This window comes from Onychomys torridus, chromosome 3 (assembly GCF_903995425.1).
Source record: "Onychomys torridus chromosome 3, mOncTor1.1, whole genome shotgun sequence".
NCBI lineage: Eukaryota > Metazoa > Chordata > Mammalia > Rodentia > Cricetidae > Onychomys > Onychomys torridus.
The window spans coordinates 115,793,399-115,814,747 of NC_050445.1; the positions used below are offsets into that span (position 1 = coordinate 115,793,399).

Below are 21,349 nucleotides of genomic sequence, written 5' to 3' on the forward strand. Positions count from 1 at the left end.
TTAGCACTCACGCAGTGGCTCACAACATATGTAACTCCAGTTCCTGGGAATCCAATGCCTACCTCTGAACTCCACGGACACTAGGCATGCATATGATTTACAGACATAGTTGTAGGTAAAACAAACACATAAACATTTCTTTAATTAACTGAAACATCTATGGAAAAATGTTACTATTCTTAACATGTAAAGACTACTTGTAACTAACTCAAAAAACAAATACTACTCACCTCCAAAATGGGCAAATTAAAAAGATTTTCAATAGGAAATAGATGCTAATAGTTAATCGTGAAATATCATTAATATTGCTTTTTAAGACAGGCTTTCAGGTAACCCAGCTGACCTTGAACTCTCTATGTAGCTTAGAATGATCTTGAACTTCTGATCTTCCTGCCTCCACCCTAAAATCTGGGACTATGGGTCTAAACCACCACTCCTGATTTTGTGCCTTGATTGTGTAGGCATGGAACCCTGGACCTCAGGCACACCAGGCAAGTACTTCACCACCTAAATTAACCCCCTCTAGCCCAACAAGTTCTATTTGAACCTTAAAAGATAGTCAGAGGTTTTCATAATCTTGAGAAAATAAACCCTCAAACATGGCTGATAGAAGATAGTGACGGGCATATCTCAGCAAAGCCTCAGATGTGGCCACGGCAATGCTGCTTCTGAAACTCACCCAAAGAAAGAAGGTAGTTAATACACAGGCAAAGAAGTGCCATCAGGATAGACTTCAAGTCAGCAGCATAATTTAAGAATTGAATATAAATATTTTTTAATGTGGTAGAGAGCCAGGCATAGTAAGAGATGCCTAGAATACCAGCAATGGGGAACCTGAGGCAGAAGACTCTTGAGAGTTCAAGGTCAACCTGGGCTGCATAGCAAGACCCCGTCTCAAAAAGAAAGAGTGATATGATCTAAATGCTCTTCAAAAGAGAATTGACTGAATTAATCACTGTGCGTCCGTCCACCAAATAAAACACTCTACAGACTTTCTAAAGAGCTATGTAGAAGAATGAGGACTGACACAGAAAGTATCCTTGGTTTATTTCTATTGTTATGTTTTTATTACTTATTTTTTTAGTTGAAAATGGATTTTGGCGGGAGCTGGAGAGATGGCTGAGAGTTAAGAGTACCCACATGGCAGCTCACAACTGTCTATAACTCCAGTTCTAGGGGATCCGACAACCTCACACAGACATACATGCAAGTAAAATACCAATGCACATAAAATGAAAATAAATAAATTTAGAAAATAGGTTTTTTTTTCATATGATGCATTTCGCTTATGGTTTTCACTCCCCCAGCCCTCCCAGATCCTCCACACTTTCCCACCCACCTGTCCTGGATAGTTTGATGCCAACTTGACACAAACTAGAGTTATCTGGAGGGAGGAGGAGATCTCAACTGCGGAAAACGCCTCCACAACACCCAGCTGTAGGGCATTTTCTCAATTAATGATTGATAGGGAGGGCCCAAGACATGGTAGGTAGTGCATCCTGTGCTGATGGCCCTGGATTGTATAAGAAAGCAGGCTGGACCAGCCATGAGGAGCAAGTCAGTCAGCAGCACTCCTCCCTGGCCTCTGCATCATCTGCTGTCTCCAGGTTCCTGCCCTGCTTGAGTTCCTGTCCTGACTTCCTTCAATGGTGAACAGCAAATATGGAAGTGTAAGCCGAATAAAACCTGTCCTTCCCGACTTGCTTTTTCATCATGGTGTTTAATCACAGCAATAGAAACCCTATGACACCACCCAAACCCACACCCCTTCTTTCTCTCCCTCATTATAAAATAAACAAGCATCTGAAAAATAAAAAATAAGATAAAATAAAAACAAACCAGGATAGGACAAAGAGGAAAAAAAAAGTCAAAATGCGTAAGAAACACATATAGATGCAGAGACTCACACACCTGCACACACAGAAATCCCATAAAACCATAAAACTGGAAACCATAATACATAAGCAAAAGACCTGTAAGGTTATATCTTATATTTATATATATATAATTCCCAGATAAAGCATGAGAAAAAAATCTCAAAAACACTACTGAATTCATTTCAGTGTTGAAATGTCAGTTGGGCCTAGGGCCTGCCCTTAAGTGTGGTTTGTATACACAGTGATACTCCATTAGAGAAAACTAATTTTTCCTTTGTGAGTGGTTATCAGATGGAGATAACTTCTGGATTACGGTTGAGGGCTTGTGTCCACTTCCCTTCTAGCACTGGGATCCCACCTGGCTTAGACCTCTGCAGGCCCTATGCATGCTACCTTGGCTTATTTTTGAATATGCAAACTTTCAGGGGTCCTCTGCAGAGGAAGGCAGGGACTCTGGGGAGTTGTAGAGGGTAGAAATAGCCAGTCTATTCCTGAGCCTGGATGACATTGCAAGGTGTCCCATCATGGCGTATCCATCACAGCAGAATTTCTGCACCCTGCACTATTAATATATGGGGCCACACAAATCCTTGCCATTAGCTCTGTGGAGCCTGCATCACATATCATGGGCTGTTGAGCAGCATTGCTGGCCTCTGGGCACTGCATTCCAGCAGCCACCTGCTCCCCCCAGGAATGCCAACCCAAAGTGTTTCCAGATACTGACATAGGTTCCCTGAGGAACCGCATCACCTCAGTGGCCCTTCAGTCCATCTCCCCTGACAGGTGAGGCAGAAATACTGTCCCCCTAAGGGACAGATTATCCTGTAAGACCCCCAGGCTCTTGCCTGGGAGACAGAGGGGAGAGGGAGGAGAGGAGACCCAATGAGCAAACAAGGGAGAGGCAGGGAAGGGGAGCAAAGCCTTCTGGGTTCCTGACCAGGAATTCACCAGGTAGGGGACATGGCAAATTCCAGAATGTTTGAACTTCAAAGTACCAGGGGACTGATTTTGTCCTGGAATGCATCTCCAGCATCTAGAATGAAAATGGGTACATAAGATGTGCTCAATAAATATTTGTTCAATGGGTAAATGAATTTGTTCAATGAATAGAGGGATATAAATAATTGCATAAAGGATGGAAAGATGGTCAGGGCAGACGAGAGACGTCAAATGCAGTAAGAAAAGAAGCTGAAACGCTCATTCATACAAAAGATGGTCCAAAGGGTCTATGTGGGCCCAGCTACTCAGGGCAACTTTGGTTAAGTAATTAATCGGTGAACACAAGAACAAAGACATGACCAGTATTAATTAATAGCTTGTATCCTGAGGTCCTCAGCTAGGGAAGCCAGACAGCTCCGAGTCCAACCTCCCAGAACCCAGAATCTATTTTTGGAGGCAGGTCCTGAAATTACATCTGAAGCTGGAATGCACAGACAACAACTGCAGAGTGAGGCCAGTCCAGGCCCGCACATCTCAGCTACACATTGGAACTACACACAGTGCTTGGTGCAGGCTAGCTTCTCAGCAAGTGCGCCACTGTCCCTCGCTGCTTACCAACCCTGACTGTGCCTCAAAACTCAAGGAGCCTGGTCAGGAATACCCATTGGGCCCCACCCAAAGAGATCTAGCCCTCAAACACAGAGGCCAGGGAGCTTTGGCAGTGGGCTTTGTTGAAGGTATACTCTAAGGTGGAGATTCCCCAACTGGGTGCTTCATAAACCCTGCATCTTGTTCTAATGGGTAGGCATCAACTCAACCCCAGATTCCATGAAAAATGCCCTGGGCAAGCACAATTACTTCACCCATAGCATCATCTCCAAAATGGCCTGCATCAGATATACATTAGAAGCTGATTCTTAGGTCACCTCCAAGATGTTCTTAGGTAGTACCCAGAGCATTGTTTAAACACGCTCTACAGGTGACTCTCAGGTACCATAAAGTATAAGGACCATGCCCAGATTGAGGGAGCCATATATTATTCAACAGAAGACATTCCAGTGAATTATCAGGACAGGTGGCTGCTTCTGGAGCTCTGGCCTCTGAAGAAGGCTGAGGAGAATGTGCTAGCAGACCTAACAAGGTGCTGTTGCAGCTGAGCAGGAGACTACTGAAAACCAGGGGACTCTTAGGAGCCTCCTTGGAGAAGGTGGCAATACAGACTCTGAAGTTAACTCTCTTCTCTGCTGGAGATGTTAGCTGTGCAAGAGAACAGCTAGGCTCCATACAGGAGGGGGTGCTGAGATGGGGAAGGATGACAGATGAGTATTTGCAGGGTACCTGACCCAGGGCAACAGCCAAGCAGCGCTTCAAGCTCTGGTCACCTATCTGATGCAAGAGCAGTGCCCATGCTCGGTGTTGGAAGTTTTATCTGGTATTTTGGTTTGTTTTGGTTTGAGCCAGGGATGAAGCCCAAGCGTTCCATCATTTATGTTGGGAAAACACTCTACCAGTAGCCCAGGATCCCAATAAAGGAAAGTGGTTGCCTAGTGAGCAGGAAGACCCAAGTTTGACGTTAAAACAAACAAACAAACAAAAGCCCAGCATTTGGGGGGAAGCTGAGACAGATAAAACTTAATGGCTCACTGGCCAGCCAGCTTCAACAACCTGGAAAATCCTAAGCCAGTGAGAGACCGTGTCTCTAAAATAAAATAGTGATTAGCACCTGAGAACAGAAGTGTATCCTCTGGCCTCCCATACATGTATGTACACATATGTATCCATACACATACATACACCACACAAAGAAAAGTGCTCTACCACTGAGCTACATCCAACAACTGCCTCAACAATTTCTATATAGTGAAAGTCATGTATAGAAAGTCACACTCTGAGTCACTCATCTCTCACTATTATTTGGGGGGGGGGGGTTGGAGTACTTGCAGAGTGAATAGAAATCTTGGGTCCCTGGCATCCCCACTGATGTCACAAAGATTAACATCTTTGTGAAAAGCTCTGCCTCAGTTCCTCCTCTATGTGTAGCTATCTTTTTCTGTATTTTTCAATCCCACAGAGCCACAGAGTCTAGCTCCTTAGGAGGAAGCCCTCTCTCCTCTGCTTGCTGCTTGGTTATCTTTATCTGCAGACCTGGGGTCCTGACTCACGGCTATTGTTCCTTCCTCTTCCCTTTCCCCTCCTGAGACACTCCTCCCTTGGGAATCTGCCTGAAGCCAGGGAGCAGAGGCATGAAGAGCGAGGACCGTGCAGTCTCAACGGAGAAACCCTTCTCTAGCCTAAGCGGCGCATACAGAGGCTTAGCTCTTTGAATTTGGAAAACATCTCAGGCACCCCTCACACTTCCTGCGTCAAAGCCATATCCATAAGTATTCAGTTCCTCTTCCTCTGGTTGAGATTTGGCCATTCAAACGGGCAGTGTTCAGTCACGACTCATGAATGGATGGATGGACATAACTTTGAAAACGCACTGTTTAAATGCTCACACACCAGTTCTGTGGCCCTGATTACATCTCTACTTTCTGTGTCCATCTTCCAACCCACCCTGTGTCCGCTTCTCAGGAAGTGCCGTCATTTCTTCCTTCTGGGTACCGTCTTAGAAAAGTAATAACGACTGGCTTAGCCTGGTACTTCAAGGATCCTTAAGCCCTGTAGCATTTGCTGTTTCAGGTTTCCTGGCTACCAATCCCAGGGTGGGATGTCTGGTTTGATCTGGGTCCACAGACCCCGAAATTGGGTGCAGAGAAACGGATGGTGCCCAAGAGTGGATGCAGTGGCCTCGGGGCTCTCACCTCGGAAAATCAGGCTGGCGACAGGGTCGCTGCGCCGGTCCTTCTTCAAATTGGGGAGGTTGCTGGCCCTCGCCAGCAGGCAACAGAGCATGGCTCAGCAGCCCAGGAGTGCGGAGGGAGCAGGAGCGCGGGACACAGCCACTACTACACGACCAGCGTTCAGATCTCGGATGGCCACGCTGAGAGAGCGGTCGCTCTACTGCGCCTCCGGGGAGACTTGGTCAGCCGGAGATGCGAGGCTGCGCATGGGACAAGTTACACCCACAGGGCGGATCCTCCCCTCCAGGCCGGCTTGGGTCCGCCCTCAGGGAGGTGGCCGGGGAGGAGCAAGAATGGAACTTGGCCCTGTCCAAGCTCGGGTGCCTTGTTCTGAGGGTCCCCAGGGAAGGAAACGGGTGGCGAGTGGCGGGCAAGGACAGTGCAGGGTCTATGCCTGAGGCACCATGGGCCCGGAGGGCTGCACGCTGAGCGCCTAAGGAGTGCACACCGTGCATCCGGAGCACCCAGACCCGGCTCCGAGCAGCCGCGGGGAATTCCCGGTGGCTCCTAGAGGTGTCTGGACTCAAATCATAAAGGCGTTCCCAGTCGCTGAGCATTCTATCTCCTGCAGTTCCCTGCTGCGACAATCTCTAAACTCCTCACCCTCTACGGTGGAGAAAGTTGCTGAAGTTTTGGTCCTTAGCACTCTTCTGCATGTTGTCTGATCCCTTAACAGCTTACGAAGGTCCTCCTCACAGGGACTTCTGTTTTCCAACACTCCAGCAGGTAGCTGGGGAAAGAACGTGGTCCCTCCCCTTCTTATGTTGAGGGACACAGCGCTTTCTGGGGGAAATCCCACTCTGTGCATCCCACTCCGCTCCAGCACCCTAACGGCGTGGCTTGACAGGGAAGACAATCAACTGAGGTGGATGCTAGAGGTCTGTGACTGTCAAGTTCCTCAGTCTCCCTCTCCCCTGATAGCAGACACCACTCCACCACTAAGCTAAAAACACCCCAGCCACATGCTCTTTTTGCAACTGCCTTTGAAAGAGCCTCCAAACTTTCTGCCTGCATTCTTTCTCCTCTACTCACTTGAACCGTCCAGTCATGCTTCCAACTCTCATCACACAACCCAAACCACAGAACTTATGAGCTCTGCTGCACAGAGCATGTTCTCCATAAATAATTATTTTAAAAAAGAAATGGTTTAAAAACAGACCCACAGGGCTGGAGAGATGGCTCAGAGGTTAAGAGCACTGACTGCTCTTCCAAAGGTCCTGAGTTCAATTCCCAGTCAACCACAAGGTTGCTCACAACCACCATCTGTAATGAGATCTGGCGCCCTCTTCTGTGTACATAATAAATAAGTCTTAAAAAAAAACAGACCCAGATCCCATCCCTTCTCGGCTTAGGTCACCACTCTGAAGCCACTGCTTGTTTTGCCCCGAGATACAGTGACAGACTCCATCCAGCCTCTGCCCTTGCCTCCACCACCACCCTGGTGCACTGTCAACCCAGCATCACCTGGAGTCACTCCTCCACTCAGAATCTTTCCATAGCTCCCGTCTCACCTGAAGTAGAACCCAGAGCCCCTAGATGACTGTTAAATCCCTGCCCGACCCACCCTTCTTCAGGCTCCTTGCCCTCCTCAAGGTTCCTCAAACCTGCCAGGCCAGCGGCCTTTGGATCCTGAGAGCTGTTCTCTCTGCTGTAATGCCTACTCCTGCCCCTCATTTGCGGATCCCCTCTTCAAGGACCTCCACCCGCTATCAGTTTAAACCTGCAACATGTACCCTCTTTCATGATCTGTTATTGTTTATTTCATTTGTCTGTTTATTGAGGTGGAGCCTCATGTAACCCACGCTGGTCTTAAACACTCTTTGCAGGGAAGAATGACCTTGAACTTGTGATCTTCTTGCCTTCCCTTCCTTAGTGCTGGAATTGTAGGTACATAGCACAATGCCCAGTTTATGCAGTTCTGCAGCTCCAATTCAGGGCTTTGGGGGGCGTGCTAGGAAAGTGCTCTACCAACTGAGCCACACAGCACACCACCCCTTCCCCAAGGCTCCCTTGCATGGTTGCTTTTAGTACCAATCACTAGGCAATGTCTACATCTTTTCCACCCTTCCCGTTAGAATGTTGGGAGGGCTCTAAGGTGTTAGAGGAATTAGCACAGTCAGTGTATCTGGGGTAGACATTAGAATGGAGAGTTGTCACTGTATCTAGGGTTGACATTAGAATGGAGAGTTGTCACTGTATCTGGGGTTGACATTAGAATGGAGAGTTGTCACTGTATCTAGGGTTGACATTAGAATGGAGAGTTGTCACTGTATCTGGGGTAGACATTAGAATGGAGAGTTGTCACTGTATCTAGGATAGACATTAGAATGGAGAGTTGTCACTGTATCTAGGGTAGACATTAGAATGGAAAGTTGTCACTGTGTCTAGGGTAGACATTAGAATGGAGAGTTGTCACTGTATCTAGCGTTGACCTTACAATGAGTTGTCACTGTATCTAGGGTAAATAGTTGTTTTCTAGAAGTACTTTGACCTGGAAAATCATTATGGAAAACAGTAAAGAATCATTGTGGAAAACAGTTACTGTTTTCCAGGATTTGTAGGATTGTTTTTCTGAGGGGTGTCACAGCCTTTGCATGGCTTTTGTCACAAGATGCCTCAGGGACACCTGAGGCTCTTGAGTTATTGTGTAGTGTAAACGGCACACAATAAAGGACCCAAGTCATGTGGGCATGTAATGCTTTCCTTTCGAGAGACATATAGATCAGCTTAGGGATCTTGGTATGAAAAAATACTTTATGCAAAAAACAACTTTGTGTAACAATCAATAAATACACCTTTGTAAGCGGGTTGAGGTTCAGTTCAGTTCAGATCATCAGAGGCTGGACCTTCCTGCTGCTACACAGGCCTTAAAATTTCATCTTGGAGTGACCTCTTTCTTCAACTGACCTATGCAACATAGAACACCCTGACACTAAGGAGTTGGAGGAGTTTTGTTAGTCATGGTAGCCTTCCTAGCACCTGGAACCGGGTTTTGCACATGGCAGGCTCTCTATAAATGTCTTCTAAACAGTTCACTAAGAGGACACTCCACCCCACACTTCTCATTGGTCACCTCTAGCTTATTGGGAATCAGCCACATCCTTCCACCCTGTATGCTCCACATCAGGGAATGTAGGCAGCAGATGGCAGCAGCCACATCTCTAGGCACAGAGGGACATGCTCTCAAGAAGAGGAAGGCCTCTAAAGGGCCAGTGAGTCCCATTGGAATGGGGCATGATAAAGGGAAGGGTAAGGAGAGTCGGAAGCTGTCCACTTTCCAGAATCTTCTCTAGCTGCTTGGACCCTCTCTTCCTCTCCTTGACTCTACTCTCCCTTGGCTCCTACCTCTCTCCTAGCAGAACCTAGGTGATGAGATGCCCACCTTTGGCTCCACGCTGGACACTGCTGTATCTCCTGCCAATGGCAGAGTTGAACTCCCACTCCTGCTTCCTGTAAGTAAGACAGCATAGAGCAAATTGCCAATGAGACCCAAATGTGCCAGGTACCCTGGACAGCAGATCAGAGAGAGCACTGAAACTGCCTGGTTCAGAGTGATGCTATAGGAGTGTGAGGTGCACATACTTATCCAGAACTCATCCTGTCTCTACCTTTCAGATGAGTGACTGGTCACTTGGAACTGTCATTTAAGTCTACTTGAGCCAAGAATGTCAGTTAATTGCAACTTAGATCACCCTTCTGAATACTCATAATGTTGGTATCGCCCAGGTGTCCACATCTGCTTCTGCCTGCTGACTGATGACATCTCCTAATTGGCCATGTCATGGTCACTCCAGCCACATATGGCCCATTACCCACACTGCAGCCATAAGATCTTCAAACATAGTTGGGTCACTGCCCTGATGGAGATCCCTCAAGGACCTCCTCTTCTCTTGGAATAAAGCCTACATTCCTTTCCCATGCCAGAGGTTAAGGCCACTCTGGCCCTCGACCCTAGAACTCCAATTCTAGAGAGTTCTCAGTTTCTCGAACATACCAAGTCCCCCTCCGGCTTGGAAGTCTGCTGGCAGCTGCTTTCCTGCTCCCTCTGCAGTACCACCTTCATCCACCCATGGGGGTCTCAGTTCAAGTATCCAGGCAAGCAGTCCCTGGCCTCCCTCGAGGCTGGGTCACTCTGGTAAGTAACTGCTGCAGCAGAGGCATTATGTTCATGGCAACTGTAAGGGAGGCCTAGCTGCAAAGTTGCTTGTTCATTGTCAGAGAGCAGGGCTGGCTCAGTGCCCTGGTGTTCCCAGTGTGGAGGTCAGGGCTGGCCTGGACTTGAAGCAGTGGACATTGCACAGGGTTCCCAGAATGGGCTCCACCTCCTGAGGCAGGCAGCACTTTTCAGAGAGGACGGCAATGCCCCCTAGGGGCAATTTCAGATATTGTGAGCATTTTTTAAAGATACCTAGCTTTGCCCCAACCCGTATGCGCGCGCAAACACACACACACACACACACACACACACACACACACACACACACACACACACTATCACACCATTTCTCTACCCATGTCCCCACTCCAGTTCACCATAGTCAGCACAGGAAATCTGCAAGGAATGTAACTAATATTTTTAGAGGAATATTTCAAGGGACTTGAGCAAACCATTGGCCTGTGTCCAATAATGAGGGACTCCACATACCATTTCCATAAAACAGAAAAGCAACAACTGGTGTCCCAGACTCTAAACACATCCTGAGGCCTCTTCCCATCTGAACCTCCAACTTCCTGGTCTTCCTGCTCAGAACTTTCACAAAACAGACAGCTGTTCCCTTGTAGACTTCACACTGGGGCCTAGAAACTTAATGGGACCTCCTGTCAAGGGGATTTGTCTCAGTGATAAACACTGTAACAGGGATAGGGAGGTAGCTTAGGCAGAAAAGTGGTTGCCATGAAAATGTGAAGATAGAGTTTCATCCCAGAACCCATGGTAAAAAAAAAAAAAAAAAAAAAAGGCCAGGTGTAGTAGAGCATCCAAATTGAAACCTTTATTTTCTAATCTCCCTTACAGCTAGATGTGAGTATGAGATAAATGAAGTAGGAAGTACATATGTAACTGTCTGATGTGTCTTTAAGGAGAAAAGGTATGCTTCCCCGGTACCTTTCACTTCTGGCTGGAATGTGAATTATGATGCTGTGCTATCACAGGCCATATTGTCAAAGACATTCCCTGGAGAGAACAGAGCAACAGGCAGAAGGATCTTGGGCAACTGATGTACCAGGAGCTTTGGAACTAGGATACGTATATGGCAATGATTGCCATTGTTTATCGTGGAAGCATTAGGGTACCTCATAATCCTGGGTATGCATGCATCTGCAGCTACAGAGGGAGCAACCTGTTTACCCATAAGAGGGCCAGCTGGAAGTGCTGTGGGAATGGAATCAATTGTGAAGCGGTTTATAAAACAAGTCCAGTTTTGTGATTTCATGTTTCCAGACTGATAGAGGTAAGAAAAAAGGAAATTGAAAAGTCCTCGTTGGCTTTAGTGATGTCACCACTCATGGGTGCTGATGGATAAGTCTAAGGGAGAGGATACAGTCCTATAATTTACAGGAGTAAACATAAACACTGTGCATTATACAATACACTGGTGTCCCCTCAGGCCCAGGCTACAGATGTGTTATCTTGGAACAATATGATGTTCCATAGCAAAATTGTGCACAAGTTAAGCGTTGGAAGATTTTCCATACCGATCTCCTCTTTGAGCTTCCTTTGAAAAATCAGAGAATCTAGAAAAGGAGCCCCATTTAATACAAATCTAACACCTGTATAGAGGTCAGGGAGAGAGGTGCACTGGCCCCCACTTACCCGTGAGCTCTTGTATTTTTCGTATAGGCCAGTCTAGGACACATCAGTGGCCAGGCTCCCAAGACACAGGGGAGTTTGTAGTCCTGTTCTCTGTAATCTTTCGGTGGCCCTACTACCTGGCCATGGGTGAAGAGTGAACCTTTCTTTGACAACATTCACATACTGTCTAGAGCTTTGTTTCCCCAAGATCTAAACACCAAGCACCTTGAGGCCCAGGCCCTGACTTCTGGCTCAGTGACATCACTCTTTAGAGGGTGCACTGCATGAATTTTCAGGATTCCTTCAGGACACATTTGCCAGTCCCTACATCTTCCAGAAGTATGGATGCTCCTGTGTGTTCTCTCTGCTACACTCACCTCTCTCTGATGCCCCAATCCAGACACTACCTTCATGTTGCCAAGGATGTAAACACTCATGTAGTCCAACTACAAATATTATTATGTGACCTCCAGGAAGAGCCTGCCATGGTGGCAATGATGCAGGCTCCTGGCCAGCCATCTTTACCTCATGGGATGACCCAGAATTTGCAGAGTCTGATTGAGCATCTGTAAAAACATGAGGATGGCACTTTGCAAAGGTGTTGTCTCCAGCACAGTATGCTACAAGGGAAACATGTGAGTGACAGAGATAAGTACCCTTCCCACCAGCTAGTGCTTCCTCTAAGAGACAAAGGTGGACAGAAGTCAGCAAGCATGCAGTAAAAAAGAGAGAGAATGGGAGAGGGAAGGACTGAAGAGGGTTGAGGGCTCCAGGGAGGTCTCTATAGAAATATGTATCCAGAGAGGCAGAGCAACATTATGAGGCCATGGCCCACCACTGGGCAAGCAGACAGTACCTCAGATCAGAAGGGAAGATGAAGGAGTGGCAGACAAAGGAGACACCAGGGTCCCTGCGGATGGACAAACAGATTCGAGCCATGCAGTTGGTTGTGTATGTTTGGGAGGCCAGTGGATGGACAAATAAAGCTGATGATAGAACTGACTGGGCTAAAAAAATAAAATAAAATACTGAAAGCTTTCTTATATCTGTGCAATAATGTCTTGATAAATGTACATGTTAATTAGAATAGTAATTACAAAAATACGTAATTACAAAAAATACATAATGACATATAATAATTATAGTTAACATATATTAGTTTTTGTTTGTTTATTGAGACAGAGTCTTATGCAGCCCAGGCCAGCCTAGAACTCTATGTAGCTGAGGATGACTTTGAGCTTCTGATCCTCCGGCCTCCATCTCTCAAGTGCTTGGATTACACACATACGTCACCATATGCAGAGTTGGGGATTAACCCAAGGCTCTCTTCCTACCAGGCAAACATTCTATCAACCAAGTTATAACACCAGTCCTAGAGTTAACACGTGTTGAGGCCCAGGCACGGTTGAAAGTGTGTCATCTGGTCTACAACATTTCACAGTGGAGGAAACTGAGAGACACACAGAGTAGTTGAACGACTTGTCCAAGGACACACAGTGAAAAGTGGCAGAACTAGATGCAAAATTCAAGGTTCAAAACCCTAAACAGTTTAGGTACAAAACTGGTACTCTTAGCCTCTCCCTGACTCTTCCTTCTTCCCTCCCTCCCTCCCTCCCTCCCTCTGTCCCTCAATAGTTTTATGACACTGGGTGGTAACCAAGGCTGCCAGCTGCCTGCTCTTCTTAGTCCCCTTTTCAAATTTTATTTCATAGAAAGGCCCACAATGATACCACTGCCCCTCCCCCACAGTACCTGCTATACTCACAAAAAGTTGTCACCTTAGAAACATATGACCCAACACCCTGAACTCAGGGTATCGTGTCCTAAGCAGGTACCCCCACAGGTATATGAGGACTCTGAGTGGGCCTAGCACAAGGGCTGGGACACCTGGAAACTGCACTAAATGGTATCTGACTGGCCCGTCAGACACAGGGAAGCTGAGTCAAGACAGAAGCCTGCTAAGCAGAGAATGTGCCCTCGAGGCCACACAGAACTGAGGACCTCCGGATCTAGGGGAGTAAGAACTACATGTGTGATGTGGCAGGGGGTCGGGGTTATGTGGGTACAGGTCAACATGCAGATGGGCACCAGAGCCTGAATTCAGTCTCCTCCTTCTGTCTCCTAGTCAGACCTAGAGCTGGAAGAAGACAGCAGATGAGTGAAGGAGGTGTAGAGATGACCCTAGATCCAGACTGCCTGGGCTTGAAAGTCCAGTTCCAGTCACTACTGGAGCAAACATCAGGCTCTTTGTGCCTCAGTTTCCTTTTTGATGAAGTGGGGTGATGAGAATTGCTACTACCTGTGCTTGCCATTGGACCAGGATGTAGTCTGTGTTACACATTCTATTAAAAATCATGTCAGGTATAATAAGTCTGGATCTTGTCCGTAGGGTCTTTGTGGGGTTTTACAGAAACACTTTCTAAAAATGATGTATTGCTTATGTTTAGCCAGTGTTCACATCTCTTCCTTGTGATAAAGGCATATTAAGTCAGAACTGGGTGGTGGTGGTGGTGCATGGCTTTAATCACAACACTCAGGAGGCAAAGGCAGGCGTATCTATCTCTGAGTTCAGGACCAGCCTGGTCTATGGAGCCAGTTCTGGGACAGCCAGGGCTACACAGAGAAACTATGACTCAAAAACAATGAAGAGGAGGAAGAAATAGAAGTGAAGCAGTCAGGCCCCTCTACCTTCGGGCCATTTGTCCTGTACTGTGCTCCTCACAGCCCTGTGTTCCCTTTTCTAGACTCAACTCTACACTGGGCGCTCAGCCTGGTTGGTGTGGGTGGCACGTGGCATGCATTCCAGAGTCCGTTCTTATTCATGAGCCTCTATGAGGGGATGCTCTGACAAGTGTACAACCTTGGCAAAGCCCCTGAATCTTCTGGGCCAAATCCTCATCAGTGAAGGAGATAATACTCTCTCCCTGCGACCCTATAGAGCTGACCGAGTATAACATGAATCTGCTGACCCGCAGAGGATCTATGAGATGTTGGGACCACGTCACTGGAAAGGCAGGTCCAGGTCAGCTAGGGAGGACAGGCTTCCCAGAAGGGCATTTTGCATCTGTCTGCCTCTGGCCAGAGCCTGCTCTGTAATCATTCACCAACCTAGCCCTGAGGAATAGAAGGGTGAGCAAGCTTAAGTACTGCAAACAGCCAAATTTAGACATGGGTTAAGAGTCTGGCTGATGCAGGAGGTGGAAGGTGGCCAGGGCTTGGGGGAGGGGAAAACCGTTCTCTACTGCCTGAGGATGACATCTGGGTTGTGAGTTCCAGCCAGCCTGCTTCTCAGGTTCAGAGCACAGATAACACACTTCCTTTCTCTACAGTGAGCTCTGGGCTCCAGGAAAGGGGGATAAATCCAGAGGAGCCAGGCAGCTGCAAAGAGGAGACTATGGATGACCTCCTCCCAGTGAGGTAGAGGGAAAACTCCAGACAGGCCCCCAGGGGCTAAATGAAATGGGCCTGAAGCTACATTAGCTGAGCTTCCTCCTGTGGGCTGGAAAGCACTCTCATTCATTATGATCCCTAGCCTTTTCCCTACTAGAGCTCCTGAGTCTGCCCTGGGGGTGAGGTGAACAGGAGGAAGAGAACGCGCTGAACTTTTGCAGAGGAGGAGGCCGGGGAAGCTGGGAGGAAATCAGGGCTGTCTGGGGGGGGGGGAGGGGGACGACACATCAAAGGAGACACAGCTCCTGAGAGGAGGTCAGCTCTAGACGGTACACTGTGCCCTGCAAAGACGCACCGTACTGAGGTGTGCCTTTACAAAGCTGTTCAGACTTCCAGACAGTGAGTGAGGAGACCAGCGAACACCCAAGGCATGGCTGGTCTTTCCCAATAGTATCCTCACTTCCCTCAGCCTGGGACCAAAAGTGGAGGAGGAGGAGACATAGCACCAGTGGTACCCTCTAGAACAGTGGTTCTCAACTTCCCCCACTGTTGTGACCATTTAATACAGTTCCTCATGTTTTGGTGACTCCCAACCATAAAATTATTTCATTGCTACTTCATAACTGTAATTTTGCTACTGTTATGAATCCTAATGTAAATATCTAATATGCAACCTCTGTGGAAAGGTTATTCGACCCCAAGGAGTCAAGACCCACAAGTTGAGAAACACTGTTCTAGAAGCAAACCACATGGAGTCCAAGCCCTCAGCCAGGCACCTAAAGCAGGCCATTGGCTGGTCTGCTCAGAGCTGAGGATACAGGGAGGCAACACAAAAGTCTCTATCCCAACCATGTGAGAAGATGTCCTTGTCCTGTCTGCTGGAAACACATTGATACAGTTCATTTCCAAAGGCTTCTATGAGAAGCTGGGGAACAAAGTCAAAGCCTGGGGGTGGGGCACATATGGAAGGTTCTCTAAGTTCTTCAGTTCCTTCTTTTGGTGCAGGCTGCTTTCCAGGATGCCCATCCTGGGTCTCTGTCCAAAGATGCACCGAATTCTACACTCAGCACTGGGTGCTCCCAACACATCTGTATGTGCCATGCTTGTCTCAAGCCTGCCTTCTGAGAGCAACTCTTCTTTGTGGGCATCCCAGATGTGCACATGTCTGGGAGCACATGTTCACACTTAATGACTGGTGATACTGAAAGGGGATGTCCACTGGATGGCCAGGGACTGACTGATGCTTTGATCTTCTGGTCCAGGGACACAGGGAAAAGAGGACCTTTAGGGTGAACAGTGAAAGTGGTCCACTCCTGATCCTCGAGTCTCAGAGCTGGAAGACAAACTATGAAGACCTCAGCCCTGGTCTGGTCCTGGGCAAGCAGACAGGACCAGCCTTCACATCCTGAAGGAAAAGCTCGAACACAGCCCTGCCAAAGCTTGATGCAGAAAGTCCCTGGTCTGGAGAGGAGCAGGCTGCTGGGCATTAGGGGACCCCAGCCTAATGAAGCCTACATGATACCCGAGCAGGTGCCATTCTGTTGAGAGTGAGGAAGAGAAAGTCCTAAAGATTGGTAATGATGACAGCTAAACTTCCCCATCCCTTCTCTCTCTCCGAGGATTTCCTACCCTTAATCCCAGCACCTGGGAAGCAAAGGCAGGTAGACCTTTATGACTCCCAGACCAGCCAGGGCTACAGAGTGAGACCCTATCTCAAAAAAAGAAAAAAATGAGAGAAGGAAAGGAGGGAAGGAGGGAGGGAGGGAGGGAGGGAGGAAAGAAGAAAAAGAAAAGAGGAAAGAAGAAAAAAGAAAGAATTTAGCATTAGGATATGACTATCATGAGCTTTCCTCTGCCAGGTCTGTTCTCAGATTGAGTTACTAGCTGTGAGATTATAAGGTTACAAGATTCTTTCTTTCTTTCCTTTTTTCTTTTCTTTTCTTTTCTTTTCCTTCTTCTTCTTCTTCTTCTTCTTCTTCTTCTTCTTCTTCTTCTTCTTCTTCTTCTTCTTTAGTGCTTCTAGTACTCATTGCTAAACTGCATTCCCAGACCTGAGCAGATTTATCCTCCCACCAACTCATGCCTTATCTTCTGAAGAGGCCCAGTTTGGTGAGCCATCAGATGCCAGAAGGACCGCCCCCAGCAGCCCATAAGGGTGGCAAAAAAGCCAGCAAGTTATAGATGGCTGCTTTGGCCCCATATAGAAGTCCTAAGAAAGCAATTGTGACTTGATTGTGACAGCAAATACTTCTTGTGGCCACAGAGGGTCCTTCTGCTATAATGTGTGCCTTCTGGTTTTCTTTGCCTGGAACACAGTGCATGATGGTGGGGAAGAGCAAAGTGAGGGTTTTGAATGCAATCATTTATATAAGGGGTGTGATGCTGGATGATGGGGATATGAGCAGAAGTGATATAGTCCCTGATATGGGTCCAACTGCATTCCTCCTCAAGAATTTATATCTTGAAAACTTAACCCTTAGTACTTTGTTTTTGAGACAGGGTCTCATGTATTTCTAGGTGGCCTCAAATTGGTCATGTAACCAATCTTCCTACCTTTACTTCCCAAATGCTGGGGTTACAGATGTGGGTTATTATGCCCAGTTTGATGTGACACTGGAAACCAAACTCGGGGTTCTGCATATGCTAGACTAGCACTTTACCCAATGAGCTACATCTCCAGCCCACTAACCCCCATACCTTTAAACATGACAGTTTGGAGATAGGCTCTTTAGTAAAGTGGTTGAGTCAAAATGAGTCCACTGCTGTAATCTCTAATCTGGTCTGACTAGTGTCTTTTTTTTTAAGATTTGCTTTTAATCTTAAAATTGTGTAATTGTGTGTGTGTGTGATATGCACATGTATTTAGGTGCCCAAGGAGGCCATAAGAGGATATCAGATTTCCTGAAGCTGGATATCCCTGACTGTGTGTCCCTGATGTGGGTCCTGGGAGCCAAACTCCAGTCCTCTGGAAGAGTAGAAAGTGCTTTTAACCACTGAGCCATCTCTCCAGCACCCGAATGATGACCTTCTGAAAGTAAACTTGGGCACAAAGATAAACTAGAGACGTGTGTATGGGTGGGGGGAGCCACGTGAAGACGAGACTGCAAGCCAGAGAGCAGCAGCTTTAGAAACCACATTGCCCCTCAACACTTCATCTTGGACTTCAAGTCTCTAGCACAATGGGTCACAAATTTCTATCATTTAAGCCACCAAGTCACTGCTAGTCATTGTCACAGACGTAGCAAATCTATATAGCCTCTGGCCTCAAGGAGCTTCTACTTCAGTGAAGAAATCTGACTTTTCTTGGATGATTAAGTCAGTCACATACCAGTCCAAACCAGCAAGTGCAGTTAAAGACATAAGATGGAGGAGAGTGAAAGTGGACACAGGGAACCCTGGGAAGTCTCTGCATAGTGAATGCTTACAGACAGGATCTGAAAGGTAAATAGAAATCTGCAGTACAAGACTGCAGTGAGAACAGAGGAAGAGAGCTCTTCAGGAAGAAGAGAAGTTCTTCATTAAGGCATGGAAGGGATGGGAGAGAGAACAAAGTAATGGGTTTGGTGGTGGTATTGTGTTCCCTGAAATATTGTGCATGCTATTAAGCTTATCTGGGGTCAGAGAACAGAACAGCCACAATATTAAACATAGAGGATAGGCAGTGGTCACACACACCTTTAATCCTAGCATTCCAGAGGCAGAGATCTACCTGGATCTCTGTGTGTTTAAGGATACAGCCAAGCATGGTGACTCACACCTTCAATCCCAGACAGTGAGCCTTTAATCCCAGGGAGTGATGACAGAAAGCAGAAAGGCATATAAGGCATGAAGACCAGAAACTAGAAGCATTTGGCTGGTTAAGCATTCAGGCTTTCAAGAAGCAGTTCAGCTGAGATTCATTTAGATAAGGACTCAGAGGCTTCCAGTCAGAGGAAACAGGATCAGCTGAGGAACTGGCGAGGTGAGGTGGCTATGGCTTGTTCTGCTTCTCTGATCTTCCAGCATTCACCCCAATAACTGGCCTCAGGTTTGATTTTATTAATAAGATCTGTTAAGATTCATGCTACAGGTTATAAATGAAGGGCTGCAGGAGTGGGCAAGGCAAGAGATCTGCAGGGCTTGTGGGATGTTGCCAAGTGTCAGGATCCCATTTACTTCTCAAAAGCATGTCAACTAACTTTTGAAGAAGGATGTGCACAAGACATGAACAATCAGGAACTGTAGCAGAGTGCCAAGTGAAAGATAATGAGGAATCAGATTAAGACTGTAAAAACACACAAGTGCAGTAGAATAAAGTAGAGGGAAAGAGAGCAAAGGTTTTTTGTTTGTTTTGTTTTGTTCTCTCTCTCTCTCTCTCTCTCTCTCTCTCTCTTTTTGGTTTTTGGTTTGTTTGGGGGTTTTTTTTTTGTTCTGTTTTTATTTTTGTTTTTGTTTTGGCTTTTTGAGACAGGGTTTCTCTGTGTAACCTTGGCTGTCCTGGAACTCACTCTATAGACCAGTCTGATCTCAAACTTATAGAGATCTGCCTGCCTCTCCTTCCCAAGTGCTGAGATTAAAGGAGTGTGCCACCAGTGCTCAGCAAGAGGGAAGTTCTTTGGAATAGGCAAAGAAATTAAGTCCATTACTTCAGAATTTGATCATCCTAAGTTGCTAAACAAAACAACTTAGAATTGGCTAAAGTAACTGATTCATTGATTGATGAATTCATTCCCCCCACTCATTAACCAATAGTTATAAACGTCTTCTTCCCATGTAGCAGGCATTCACCACATTCAAGTTTTATGGAAGATATGGCCCATGTATAAAATGTCCCTCCAGAGGCTTATGTGTTCGCACATTTGGTCCCAAGATGGTAGCACTATTTTGGGAGGTTGTGGAACCTTTAGGAGATGGGACCTAGCTAGACTAAGAGAGTCACTAGAAGGCAGGCAAGGGGGTGATAACCTGGCTCTTCTTCCAGCAATTTCTCTTTTTTCTGATCAACCCATATGTAACACAAATTCTGCCACAAATTCCACACCATGGATCCACTGACCATCATGCCTTCCCTGTCATGATGGGCTGTTTTCCTGAACCATAAGCCAAAATCAGATGTCTCTGTTGTTTGAATCTCGATGGTCTTTTAATAATAATAATAATAATAATAATAATAATAATAATAATAATAAAAACCCTAGAACCAGATACCAGATATCAGGGTGAAAGCTGAAAGATCAGAGAAGCAGAACAGCCAGCCACTAGTTCTTCCCTCTATGAAATCCTCAGCCTAAAGAGAGTGAGTTTCTGTTTCCTCATGCCTTATAGACTTTTCTCTGCCCTGCCATATTACTTCCTAGGATTAAAGGCGTGTATGCTTCCCAAGCAAAGGCATCAGATCTCAAGTGCTGGGCTTAAAGGTGTGTGCCATCACTGCCTAGTCTGTTTCTCTCCTATACTGGATCAATCTTGTGTAGTCCACTGTGGCCTTGAACTCACAGAGATCCCGGGTGATAGGATTAAAGGTGTGTGCCGCCACTGCCTGGCCTCTATGTCTAATCTAGTGGCTGGTTCTGTCCTCTGATCCTCAGGCAAGTTTATTAGGGTAGACAGTGTATCACCACGTGTCTCCCCCCTTGAGTTGCTTCTTTTCAGGCATGTGGTCACAGTGACAAGAAAAGTGACAAATACAGAAAGGCCCCAAGTGGTATAAACCACACATTGAGAAGAGAGGCAAGAAACATTGACAATGAAGAGGGAGCTCACATTATTTTTACTTTTACTTCTTTTAAATGATTTAACATTGTGTGTGTGTGTGTGTGTGTGTGTGTGTGTGTGTGTGTGTGTGTGTGTACATATGTGCCATATGGCACATGTGTGGAGATCAGAGGACAGCTTGCAGGAGTCAGTTCTTTGCCTCTACCATATGGACTCACAGGTCATCAGGCTTGGTGAAAAGCACCTTTGCCCTAAGAGCCATTTTGCTGGCCCCTGTGGTCTATTTTTAAAGAAGTACAGTTTGACTCTGTGCAGATGCTCAATGTAACATGAACTGATGTGATGGAGGAGCTAAAACTGGATCTAAGAGACACTCAGCTAGCTGCCTCAAACAAGGTGTGTCTTCCTTTGCTACTGCTGTGACAAAGCACCATGACCAAGGCAATTTACGTAAGAGTTTATTTGGGGCTTACAGTTTCAGTGGGTAAGTCCGAGGCAATCACAGTGGGGAGCAGGCAGGCATGGTGCTGGAGCAATAGCGGAGAACTCATCTTGATCTATGGGCAGGAGGCAGAGAGAGCTAACTGGGAATGGTGTGAGCATTTCAAAGAGCAAGCCTACCCACACCTGCTCAACAAGGTCACCTCTCCTAATCTTGCCCCAACAGTTCCACCAACTGAGGAAGCGAGCATTCAAAAATCTGGCCCTGTGGGGGCCATTTTCATTCACACCACCACGGCATGACTAAAGCAATTTGAAAAGAATTATTAAACATCCTTGACTCCTCTATTTATACAGCAGGCATTATTCAAACT

The 21,349-nt window shown here is 46.6% G+C and overlaps 1 protein-coding gene across 1 annotated transcript in view; it reads right to left on the reverse strand.

Moving 5' to 3' along the window:
* Positions 1–21,349, reverse strand: part of Dysf (dysferlin) — a 189,173-nt gene that overhangs the window by 166,704 nt on the left and 1,120 nt on the right. The window lies entirely within an intron of this gene.